The sequence below is a fragment of the Myotis brandtii genome, unplaced genomic scaffold, assembly GCF_000412655.1.
Source record: "Myotis brandtii unplaced genomic scaffold, ASM41265v1 scaffold1289, whole genome shotgun sequence".
Classification (NCBI taxonomy): domain Eukaryota; kingdom Metazoa; phylum Chordata; class Mammalia; order Chiroptera; family Vespertilionidae; genus Myotis; species Myotis brandtii.
In genome coordinates, this window is record NW_005354543.1 from 212,123 (window position 1) to 222,360 (window position 10,238).

Below are 10,238 nucleotides of genomic sequence, written 5' to 3' on the forward strand. Positions count from 1 at the left end.
ACATATGTAATACCCTTTGTAATACTTTTAGCAATAAATAAATTTTTAAAAAAAGAAAATATGTGTCCCAGAATACTATCTAAAGACCTAAAAAATTACTCCTCGTGGAAAGGACAGCTCCTCTAAGATCATTAGGGGGTTTCTAAGCAGAAAAATATTGAGGAGAAAAAGGGCGTGAAATAAAACATGGAACTGACAAGTGAATAAAAACCATCCAACAAGAATATTGACAGAACAGATGATAAACAATGGAGAGAAAACAACTTTTTCAGCTCCAAAACTTTCTCATTATTAGACCTGCCCTATAACAAATCCGTAAGAAATATACTTCTGGATGCAATTTAAAAATTCTACACAACACTAACATGAACATATAAAGATGCCTTATATGTGGAAAAATATACAGAAATATAAAAATTTGTGTTTTATTAAAGAAGCACGTATCACTTTAATTTCTCTTGTGGAACTTTAGAAAATAAAAGGAATCGTCTGACTCAAGTGGCTCAGTAGTTAAGCGTCTATCTGTGAACCAGGAGGTCACAGGTTGATTCCTGGTCAGGGCACATGCCTATATTGTGGGCTCTTTCCCCACTGTGGGGTGTGCAGGAGGCGGTCAATTAATGATTCTCTCTCATCATGGATGTTTCTATCTCTCTCACCATCTCCTTCTCCTCTAAAATAACAAAAAAATGTATTTTTGAAAAATAAAAAATAATAAAATCTTAAATCTCTTCTATAACACAAACAACATTAAAAATACTGTGATATCAACTTATGTTGGTACATGGGTAGAAATCACAACCAGCAGAGATTTTGTATGAAATTGACAGTATGGTTTAAGGTACATTGTTATAATATTAAGATATTTTAAGTACTTCCCATGGTGACAACAAAAAATAGAAAACAAATAAAATGATATCTAAGAGGTGACAATTCTGTATTGGAAATCACAGACTCCACATTTCTAAAAATATATATACACTAATGGCCCCTTGAACAAAGATTCACGCAACAGGCCTTCCTTCCCCTGGATGCCGGCACCGGTTTTTCTCTGGCACCCAGGACCCAAGCCTTTAGTCTGGCCGCATCAGCGAGGAGTGGCTTCTCCGCTCCGGCTGCTCCCAGCCTCTGCTTTTTTTCCCCCCAGCTCCTCGAGCAGAGGCCAGGGCTGGCTGGAAGCCTGGGTTGCCCCTGGCGACCCAGGCCCCCAGCCATTCCTTGAGCGGAGTCCTGGGTCAGTGGGAAGCTTGGCTTCCTCCGTCACCAAGAGCAACCCAAGCCTCCTGCTCGCTCCAGCTCCAAGGTCGCCGCCATCTTCAGGCGTCTTCAGTATTCACTCAGTGCCTCCGTATGCAAATTAAACATCATCTTTGTTGGGTTAATTTGCATAGTCGCTCTAATTGGCTGGTGGGTGTAGCGGAGTGGCAGAGTGATGGTTAATTTACATGTTTCTATTTTTTTAGTGTAGATATGTATATAGAGATATATAGATGTATATATATTTAATTTCTCAAAACATGGTATATAAAACCAACCAATGAACTTAGCTCTGTTCCTACTAAAAGTAGATCCAGTTAAATAGGTCATGAACCAAAATGAATAGAGCGTTGGCCTGCGGACTGAGGAGTCCCAGGTTCGACTGCGGCCACGGGCACATGCCTGGGCTGCGGGTTCAATCCCCCGTAGTGGACCTGCTGGAGGCAGCCAATCAATGATTCTCATCATTGATGTTTCTTTCTCTCTCCCCTTCTCTCTTTCTCTCTAAAATCAATAAAGAAATATATGTAAAAAATTAATCAAAAAAAAAATGTATCAGCCTTAAAACCATGAAGGCACTGAAAGAAAGCATAGTCAATGAACTTTACCATCACTCTTAAAAATATTGGTTTGCATATATCTTCCTAGGCATAACAAAGAAGCTAAAAAATAAAGAAATGAGACTACAAAAGAATAAGTTTGGCCTACCAAAAGAAACCACAAAATAACAACCCAGGAATGTTACATCCTCAAAAGCTAAAGATCCAAAATATATAAGGAACTCACACAATATACCACCAAAAAGACAAACAACATGATTGAAAAATGGGCAGAGGACCTGAACGGACATTTCCTAAACAAGACATAAAGATGCACAATAAACATACTGGTATTAAATGACATTCAACCCCTTCAGCATCAGAGAAATGAAAATGGACACCACCATGAAATACCACCAAACACCTAACAAGATGCCAATCATCCATAAATCAAAAAACGACAAATATCACCAATGAAGTGGAAAAATGAGAACATTCATGCATTGTCAGCAAGATTATAAACACACTAGAAGCCCAGTGCACAAATCTGTGCACAGGTGAGGTTCCTCGGGCTGGCCGGCGATCAGGGCTGACTGGCCAGGAGGAAGGCTCGCAGAAGGTTGGCCGACCAAGGCTGGTTGGCTATGGGAGCACATGGACCACCGGGCAGGCTCGAGGGAGGAATCACGGGAGGGTGACTAGCTCAGGGAGGTTGGCTGTGGAAGCACACCAACCACCGGGGGCAGTTCCTGCATTGAGTGTCTTACCCCTGGTGGTCAGTGTGTCGTCATAGCAACCAGTGGACCAGGCATAACTGTCGCTTAGGCTTTGATATATGTAGATTCGTGGAGCCACTCACAAAACACGATGGAGGGTTTTCCAATATTTACAGACAAGTACCAGTTAACACAGCAATTCCATTTCTGGGAATTTATACAGAGAACACGAATAAAAACAGATATACCCACCCATATATCCTTTGTAGCACTATTTGCAATAATGAAGATATCAGACTGGAATAAAAGGACTATTATTTTTATTGATGGCCTACCATTTGAAATAAAAGATTTCATTTGATTTGACATGTAAGGCAACAAAATTTATAACTCATCTCCTTCAAGACGTGACTCACTATGTGTTTATTCTAGAAATGACACTGTAGCTGCAAATATAACTTCCATGTTATTGAATATAAAACTACATTACTTTTATACACTTCACATTTTTGAAAGGCAAATACATAACCAGGTTTGTATTTCAATCCATTGTATTAAAATGAAAACTCCCAAAGTATCAACACAAACATTAAAGAAAAAAACAACAACAACAAAAACAGCATCCTTCACAGAAAAAACAAGAAGCCACTGGCTGAGAAAATATTATTTGTAAAAGTCAACATGGCCCAGCTGACACCGCTCAGGAGTCGAGCATTGACCTATGAACCAGGATGTCACGGTTCAATTCCTAGTCAGGGCACATGGCAGCTGATCATGATTCTCTCTGATCATTGATGTTTCTATCTCTCTCTGTCTCTCACCTTTTTTCTGAAATCAATAAAAATCTATATATTGTCCACTTGGGAGTTTGACCTGGAGTGCAGTTCCATCGCTTGCTATGACATGTGATGACCACCATGGGGCGGTGCAAAATATGACGGGTGACCAGCAGAGGTGGTGGGGCTCTGAGGGAGTGAGGAAAAGAGGAGGCCAAGAGGCCAGGCCTAGGAACACTACCCATGCACAAATGTTGTGCACCAGGTCTACAGTATATATATGTATATTAATAAAAGAAGTCAACATGTACAGGACAATTATGCAAAATAGACAAAGAAGTCTTCAAACTCAACATTGACAAAACAACTTGAAAAGGACCAAACACCTTAACACACAGCACTACAAAATATATACACACAGAAAATCAGTGCAACACGATCCTGCACGTCTTATGTCACTAAGGAAATGTACATTATAACAATGAGAAGGAACAAAGAGAAAAGGCAAGCAACACTAAACCACCATTGAACAGATCAGAATCCAGAACACTGACCCCACCAAATGCCTTTGTGATGTGCAGCAACTGGAACTCCAATCACTGCTGCTGAAAATGCCAAATGCTACAGGCCCTTAGGGAGACGGTCTGGAGGTTTTTATAAAACTAACTATACACTCGCCATGGGATCCAGTAATTGGGCTCCTTACTATTAAACCAAAGAGTTACACCTTTTATCTACCCAAAAGCCTACAAGTGGGCTGTTTATTCATAATTTATAAAAATTGGAAGCAGTGAAGAGGTATGTCAACAAGTGAATGGACAAATACACCGAAGGACATACAAATGATGTCTTATTCACTTCTATCCTATCTAATAAAGAGGGAATGTGGTAATTAACCTTCACGCCATGGCAAACATGTTGGTGCCCACAGCCAGTAAGGAGAGAATATGCTAATTGACTTCCATGCCCTCAAAGATGGTGGGGCCCACATCCACAAGATGGCCGGCAGGGAAGGGCAGTTGTGGGCGATCAGGTCAGCAGAGGAGGGCAGTTAGGTGCGACTAGGCAGGCAGGGGAAGGTAGTAAGGGGTGACCAGGCTGGCAGGGGAGGGTAGTTGGTGGTGATCAGGTCGGCAGGGGAAGGCTGTTAGGGGCAACCAGGCCGGCAGGGGAGGGCAGTTAGGGGCAACTGGGCCATCAGAAGAGGGCAGCTGGGGACGACCAGGCCGTCAAGGGAGGACAGTTGGGGATGACCAATCCGGCAGGGGAGGGCAGTTGGGGGCCACTGGGCCGGCAGGGGAGCAGTTAGGCATTGATCAGGCTGGCAGGAGAGTAGTAAGGGAGTGATTAGGCTGGCTGGCAGGCAGAAGCGGTTAGGGGCAATCAGGCAGGCAGGCAGGCGAGCGATTGGGAGCCAACAGTCCTGGATTGTGAGAGGGATAGCCACTGCCAGTTTAGGCCCGATCCCTGTGGGATTGGAACTAAACCAGCAATCGGACAACCCCCAATGGGTACCAGATTGGAGAGGGTGCTGGCTGGGCTGAGTAACACCCTCCCTCAAGGTGCACGAATTTCGTGCACTGGGCCTTTAGTAAAGAAATAATACATCAAGCCATGAAAAGATATGATAGAAGCCTAGATAAATAGAACTAAGTGAAAGAATCCAAGCTGCCTGCACAGGTAGCCTAGCTGCTTAGAGGATCGTACCGATATAACCAAGTTGTAGGTTTAATCTCTGGTCAGGGCACATACAAAAACATCAACTAATGCCCAGCTTAAGTTTCTATCTCTCTCTAATTTCCCTTCCTCCCTGAATTCATTAAAATCTTAGAAAATAAAAGAGAATGGAGTGTGAATTTTGATAACGGCTTTCCCATTTTCAATCCAGGTTGTCCTCTGGCCAGAACACATGGTAGAATCTTAGAATATTCTAGAAAATGATTTTCTAAAATATCATTTTCTGACAGCACCTTAATTAGTGTAGACAACATGTAAAGTGTGCAAACACTGAGTTCCTAATTCACATATATCACAAAGCTGTGATACCCAATATGTAACTCTTTTAAAAAACATAAATTTTTATTGCTTTCAGAGAAAAATGGAAAAAGAGAGATAGAAATATCACTGATGAGAGAGAATCATTGATTGGTTGCCTCCTGCACGCACCCGACTGGACCCAAGCATTGGCCCTTTACCAGAATCGAACTGGGGACCTTTCAGTCTGCAGGCGGCACTCAATCCATTGAGCCCAACCAGCTGGGGCTTAATTTGTTCCTTGAGAGCAAGAATCTAACACAGAAAGCAGAAGCCCCTAGAGATGTTAATATAATAAAGGAAACAAAGCCCTGAGGGTTGAGAGGGAACTCGGGAAGGAAGTCATTCTCACCCACGGAGACCAGGTTGCTGTAGTTCTCCGACATCACATCCGTGTACAATTTCCGCTGAGCTGGGTCCAGGCATTCCCACTCCTCCTGAGAGAAATCTATGGCCACATCCATGAAGTACAACCGTTCCTGAAATAAAAGATACAGTTACCAATAGGTCATGAGAAGAGTTCATAATGTCACCCAACATGAAAACAGTGTTAGGAGAAGATGTTTTGACCTAACGGGTATCCTGAACTATACAGTAAGATCACTTTGCCCCAGTAAAGTTCTGTGATGTGTTTTCTAACATTGACACATGAGGATGACACATGTCCACAAATCCACAGTACAGATTTTCCTTTACAGGAAAATAAAGTAAAATTAAGGCATGGACACAGGCTTATAGATTTCTGAAGGCTGCATTTACACGGTTAAGGGTCAGTGATGTATATTTCTCAGCGGGAAACGTCACACTGGTTTTAAGTATACGGAGTTCTTCTCAAGTGTGAAGCAGACCTTAAGGAAATGAACTTCTGTAAAAATACAAACTCTGATCCAGGTTTTGAGATGGGCCCTGTGTTTCCACATGTGTAACAAGCTCACTTTTTACGTGTGATGCTAATGTTTCCCCATCATGTGCCACACTTCTGAATACACAGAAAAAGAAAACAAAAGGAAAAATTCATACAGAACTTTGAACTAAAAGGTTTTGTTAATGGAATTCAGATCTCATGGAATAGGACAGATAGGAACCACAATCCTATTTGGAAATTTACTATGAGTAATCTTAGGACAAGATTATTCTGCCTGGTCCAGCAAGTGTGGTTCAGTCTTGCATGCTAACCCATGCACCAAGAGGTCACTGGTTCGATTCCCAGTCTGGACACACGACCAGGTTGTGGGCTCAATCGCCAGTGTGGGATGTGCAGGAGGCAGCTAATCAATGATTCTCTCTCATCATTTATGTTTTTATTTCTCTCTACTTCTCTCTTCCTCTCTGAAATCTATAAAAATATACTTGAAAAAAAAGAAAAAGAAAAAATAGCCCTATCTGGTTTGGCTCAGTGGATAGAGCATTGGCCTGCAGACTGAAAGGTCCTGGGTTCTATTCCAGCCAAGGGCACATGCCCGGGTTGCGGGCTTAATCCCAGTAGGGGCCGTGCATAAGCCAGACAATCAATGATTCTTTCTCGTCATTGATGTTTCTATCTCTTCCTCCCTCTCCCTTCCTCTCTTAATTCAATAAAGAAATATATTTTAAAAAATAGCCCTAACTGGTTTGGCTCAGTCGATAGAGCGTAGGCCTGCGGACTGAAGGGTCCCAGGTTCGATTCCAGTCAAGGGCATGTACCTTGGTTTCCGGCACATCCCCAGTAGGAGGTGTGCAGGAGGCAGCTGATCGATGTTTCTCTCTCATCGATCTAACTCTCTATCCCTCTCCCTTCCTCTCTGTAAAAAATCAATAAAATATTTTTTAAAAAATAGCTAAAATAATTTTAACAGTTTAGGCACAGAAACACACATTTTATAACTATGAAATCAAGATGTTTTAGTGATTGCATATATTTCATGAATCTATTTGTGTATGATCCCCTTTGTGTTTTATAAACACAATACGGAGAGAAACATAAGGATACAAAACAAGGTAGACCTATTGCTTCCTTTGTGTGGTTGTAAATCCTCAGGTGGGGAGATTTTTTCCACTCACTTTTTGGTATTGGGAGGCAGGGACGTAGAGGCATGAAAAGGATAGAGGTAGAGAGGATAGAGGTAGAGAGGGAGATAGAGAGAGATCAACGTGAAAGAGAGACAGAAACATTAATTGGCTGCCAACTGCAGGTACCCAGGAGCTACTTGCCCTGGACCAGGAATCAAACCCTCCACCACTGATCCACAACAGCCTGGGGGAACTAATTTTTCTTACTAGTACATTTGTTTCAAAATTTTTACGTATCATTAGTGGAGAGCTATGTTGTAGAAATTTAATGAAACTGAACATACATTAATAATGTCATTCTTAACCAATGGACACAAGACACTGAGGGGTAGGGGAGACCGGAGGAAGGTCAAGGGGGGGGGGGGGGAAAAAAAAAAAAAAAAGGGGAATTTTTTTAAAAATTTTTTGGGTTTTTTTGGAGCTGATGCTGTAGCCACGTGAACCTAAAACCTGCATTTGCCTTCTTCATTTATACCAGAGCCTCTGACTCCATCCCAGTAGGGATGTTAGACATAGATGCCGTCCAAGTTTGATCTGTCACAAAAGAAATATTTTGAGTAGTTGAAAGTCACTAAAGGTAGGAATGCTTCCTGACCTGTGGAGGGTGACAAAATGAATGCAGACAAAGCTCCGGCACAAAGGAGGGAATTATAGCCCGGCTAGTGTCGCTGAGAGGTAGAGGCCTGACCTATGAAACAGGAGAGCAGGGTTGGATTCCTGGTCAGGGCTCACTCCAGGTTTCAGACTCCATACTCAGTGCAGGCTGGAGTGGAGGAGGTAGCTAATCTATAATTCTCTAACCTAACTGATGATGTTTCAATCTCTCTCTCCCTCTCCTTTCCATTCTGAAATCAATAAAAATATATTTTAAAAAAGAGAGACAGAAAAAAAAGAAAAGGAAAAAACACACAAAAAGAGAGAGAAAAATTTAGAAACTGCTAACATGGACTATGATGAATAAAGTAATGAAATAAGGAAAGAAAAGCAACTGGCAGAGGCAATACATCAGAAATAGAGAAATAAATCACCAGATGTTAGAGGAAAAGCAATCATAGCTTCTGACACAGGGCCCATCTTTTACCTGAGAAGCAGCCATTTGGTCCTGGTCCTGATCAGGGCCTGGGGTGTTTTCTCAGGCGAGGATATGTTGAGGAGTCACAGAATGTGCCTTCAAAGACGTCAGCTCAGCGTCTCAACCAGCTCACACGACACTCACAGTCAGAAGGACCTGGAAATGAGGAAAAGGCCACCCCTCCTGTCCTTGGTGACAGGAGAGAGTGAGGAATAATGAGCAACAATGAGCTACATGGAGACCGCACTGTGAGGGGTTTTATTTGGTCTTCATGTGTCTCTCCTCCTAAAGACACCCACAAACTGCTACAAAAACGAGAAGATGAGCTGCTGTCCTGATGCCCCACACCAAACAGAGCACCCCCTTACTTTCCCTGAACAAACCCTGCTCCCCACTCTCACAGAGGCATCCTGCACCCCTCCTGCTAATCTCTGTCCTCACCTTCCATCACCTGGAGGCCCTCAGTAACCAATGATGCCCCACCCAGAGCAGCTGTCCAACTCCATGGGGGAAAGCTCACCTGAAAGCATTTCTAAAAGCTCCTCAGGGGATCTGGGAAAACCCAGAGAATTTATCTCAGGATTTTTTTAAATAATAAATTAAGTGTCAGACATAGAAAAAGTAAATCCATGGAAGCAGCACACACAGAGAGAGACACAAAACACCACAGCAACAAAGCTAAGGCTTCTAATATTCCGTGAAAAGGCATCAGGTGGTGACAAACCGAGGTCACCTCCTTGTTGCCATCCGAGGACTGACCCATGAGCTACAGACAAGTCTCTCCCCACTGAGTGAATAAGAGTTGCAATTGGAAGCAAATTATTATAAAACTAGAGGCCTGGTGCATGAAATTCGTGTGGGGGTCGGGGAGGGGGTCCCTAAGCCTGACCTGTACCCTCTTCAATCCGGGACCCCTCGGGGGATATCTGACTGACGGTTTAGACCCAATCCCATATGATTCGTGACTAAACGGGCAGTCAGACTTCACTCTCGCAATGCGGGACCTCTGGCTCCTATCTGAAAACCTGCATGCATGCCCTAACCATTGTCCTTACCTGCCTGATCCCCCTAACTGCCCTCTCAGACCAGCTTGATCCCCATAACAGCCCTCCCCGGCCAGCTTGATCCCCCTAAATGTCCTTCCCTGCCTGCCCAGTCACTCCCAACTGCACTCCCCTGCTGGCCTGGTTGCCCCTAACGACCCTCCCTTGCTGGCCTGATCCCCCTAACTGCCCTCCCCTGCTGGCCTGATCCACCTAAATGCCCTCGCTGGCCGGCCTGAACCCCAGAATTGCCCTCCCCTGCCGGGCCTTGTTAACTTCAACAGCCTTCCCCTGCCGGCCAGGTTGCTGCTAACTGCCCTCCACTGCAGTCCTGGTTCCCCCAAACTGCCCTCCCTCCAAAGGCACACCGAGGTGGCATGACTCGCTGGTTGGTATTGGACCTGTGAACCAGGAGGTCACAGTTACAGTCCTGTCAGGTTATATGACCAGCTAGCAGGTTTGATCTCCAGGGAGGGGCGTGCAGAAGGCAGCTGATCAATGACTGTCTCTCCTCATTGATGTTTCTAACTCTCTCACTCTCCTTGCCTCCAGGAGATCAATAGTAATATCTTTAAATATCTATATATATACACACACACACACAAACCCACAATCAATATATCACAACTTAAAACTTAACCATCGCCCTAACCAGTTTGGCTCAGTGGATAGAGCATCGGCCTGCGGACTCAAGGGTCCCAGGTTCGATTCCGGTCAAGGGCATGTACCTTGGTTGCAGGCACATCCCCAGT

At 43.7% G+C, this 10,238-nt stretch overlaps 1 pseudogene; it reads right to left on the bottom strand.

Moving 5' to 3' along the window:
• The window catches only part of LOC102251661, a 28,579-nt pseudogene that overhangs the window by 6,855 nt on the left and 11,486 nt on the right, over positions 1-10,238 (bottom strand).